This window comes from Pistacia vera, unplaced genomic scaffold (genome assembly GCF_008641045.1).
Source record: "Pistacia vera cultivar Batoury unplaced genomic scaffold, PisVer_v2 Contig1000, whole genome shotgun sequence".
In the NCBI taxonomy this organism is placed as follows: Eukaryota; Viridiplantae; Streptophyta; class Magnoliopsida; order Sapindales; family Anacardiaceae; genus Pistacia; species Pistacia vera.
This window is the reverse complement of record NW_022195029.1, coordinates 163,519-166,621: the sequence shown is the minus strand read 5'-3', so window position 1 is coordinate 166,621 and position 3,103 is coordinate 163,519.

The window sequence follows — 3,103 nt, the reverse complement described above, 5'->3', positions numbered from 1 at the left end:
GGATGGAGTTTTGGACCCTTTTGACTTCCAGTTATTCGAGGTATGCGAGTCATGCCTTTTAGGCAAGATGACCAAGTCACCTTTCACAGGACAAAGGTAAAGGGCTACTGAACTATTAGGCATCATCCATAGTGATGTATCTGGTCCAGTAATAGTTGAAGCCAAAGGTGGATATTCCTACTTCATCACATTACTGATGATTTCAATAGATATGGTTATGTCTACCTCGTGAGAAATAAATTTGAAGTCTTTGATAAGTTCAAAGAATTCAAGAATAAAGTACAGAATATGTTGGGCAAAAGTATTGAAACTCTTCAGTCAGATCGAGGAGGTGAATATTTAAGCTCAGGGTTTTCTAAATACCTGACGGAATGTGGGATAGTATCACAACTCACCCCTCCGTATACACCCTAACACAATAGAGTGTCTGAAAGGACGAATAGGACCTTACTTGACATGGTTAGGTCCATGATGAATTTTAGTGATTTACCTGCATCATTCTGGGGTTATGCCCTAGAGACTGCAACTCACATTTTGAACTGTGTGCCGTCAAAGTCTGTAGACAAGATCCATTTGAACTATGGAATGGCGAAAGCCCAGTTTGTCTTATCTAAGGATTTGGGGTTGTGATGGTTTTGTCAAGAAATTGACTTCGAACAAGCTGGGCCCAAAATCCTAAAAATGTATATTTGTAGGGTATTCTAAAGAGACCAAAGGATACTATTTCTACCATCCAGAAGAGCACAAAATTTTTGTTGCTCGTATTGGTGTCTTCCTAGAAAAGGAATTTTTTTTACAAAGTACTAGTGGGAGAAAAGTAGAACTCGATGAAGTTTTAGGGCCAAAAGATATACTAGACGAAGGATGAGAAGATGTGCCACAAGTAGTGGTTGAACATTAGGAGAAGGTTACTCCATAACTTGTGGATCAAAGTGAACCACCTCAAGTAGCATAGGAGCTACATAGATCTGGGAGAGTACGCCATGAGCCTGAGAGATACGGTTATCTCGTGACTCAACATGGTGATGTACTTGTCTACCAAGGCGATGAACCCAGAACCTACAAAGACGCTATATCGGATCCAGATTTCGGTAAATGGCTTGAAGCCATGAAATCTGAGATGGACTCCACGTACCAGAACCCAGTATGGTCTCTGTGAAACCACCTGAAGGGGTAAAACCCATAGGGTGTAAATGTGTCTTCAAGAAGAAGACTGACATATATGGCAAGGTACACACTTATAAAGCACTATTGGTTGCCAAAGGTTTCAAGCAAATTCATGGTATTGACTATAAGGAAACCTTTTCGCCGGTTGGCATGATTAAATCCATCCGGATTATGCTTGCGATTGCTGCATATCATGATTATGAGATTTCGCAAATGGATGTCAAAACGGCTTTCCTGAACGGAAACCTTGAAGAGGATGTGTATATGACACAACCCGATGGTTTCATTCTTGATAGGCAAGCTGAGAAGGTATGCAAGTTACAGAGATCCATTTATGGACTCAAGCAAGCTTCAAGAAGCTGGAACATTTTTTTTGATGAAGCCGTAAAAGAATTTGGTTTTATCAAGAACGAAGATGAGCCCTATGTTTACAAGAAAGTGAGTGGGAGCGCAATGACATTCCTAGTGTTGTATGTCGATGACATACTTCTGATCAAGAATGATATATCAAACTTGTAGTCAGTAAAGACTTGGTTATCCAAGTGCTTCTCCATGAAAGACTTAGGAGAAGCAGCCTACATCCTCGAAATAAAGATCTACTAAGATAGATCACGTAGGTTGCTTGGCCTAAGTCAAAGTACATACATTGACAAGGTACTGAAGAGATTCAGTATGGAAGAATCCAAGAAGGGATTTCTTTCGATGTCACATGTTGTCTATCTCTTTAAGGATATGTGTCCTAAAACACACGATGAGAGAGATAGAATGAAAAGGATCCCATATGCATCAGCAATTGGATCCATCATGCATGCCATGTTATGTACTCGGATTGATGTCTCATGTGCGTTAAGTACTTGAAGTAGATATCAATCGGATCTAGGTGAGCGTCATTGGATAGCTGTCAAGAACATCCTTAAGTACCTGAAGAGGACTAAGGACATGTTCTTGGTTTATGGAGGGGAAGATGAGCTCACTGTAAGAGGATACAGTTATGCTAGTTTTCAAACGGATAAAGATGATTATCGATCGCAATCACGGTTTGTATTTTGTCTCAATAGGGGTGTAGTGAGTTGGAAGAGCTCCAAGCAAAGTATTGTAGCGGACTCTGCAATAGAGGCTGAGTATATTGTGTTATCTGATGCGGCCAAGGAGGCAGTCTAGATTAAGAAGTTCATCACTGAACTTGGTATGGTTTCCATGATTGTTGATCCGGTATATGTCTTTTGTGACAACAATGGACCAATTGCTCAAGCAAAGGAACCACGGTCTCACCAGAAGTCCAAACACATACTCAGACGTTTTCATCTCATCAGAGAAATGGTTGAGAGGAGAGATGTAGAGATCAGTAAAGTGAATACTAATTACAATCTCGTCGATCCACTAATGAAGCATCTGTCATAGTAGAAGCATGAAAAACACTTAAGGTCATTCGATATTAAATACATGAATGATTGGCTATAGTGCAAATGGGAGATTGTTAGAGTAGGTAAATGTTTATTTATCAATAAAAAAGGAATATTCTTCTATATCGTGTATGTAATGATATATGTCCTTAGGGTGGTAGAACCGTGACGAGGGTATCAAGTGTTTCAAATCTTGATAGTGAGAACCCTATGATCACATATGGTGGCCATTCTAGGAATGTCCGTAGCCCCAGTATTATTCTAACTAAGGACACAAATAATACGGTAAGGCTATCATAGTGTTGAATGACCCTGTCGAAAGGCAATGATTGATCTCACTTGTGAAGGTTGTTTGCCAACAACCTGGTGCAATGCATAGGTGCTTGCTAGAGGCAAGTTCACTAGGCAGACCCACCAGAGGATTCCATATGGATGGTAACCCCAGTTTCTATGGAATAAATCCTCTAACGGATGGTGGCGCATGTGATCCTTAGACTTGAGATCACCGGAGCGCCTTGTGCACCAATTGGTGT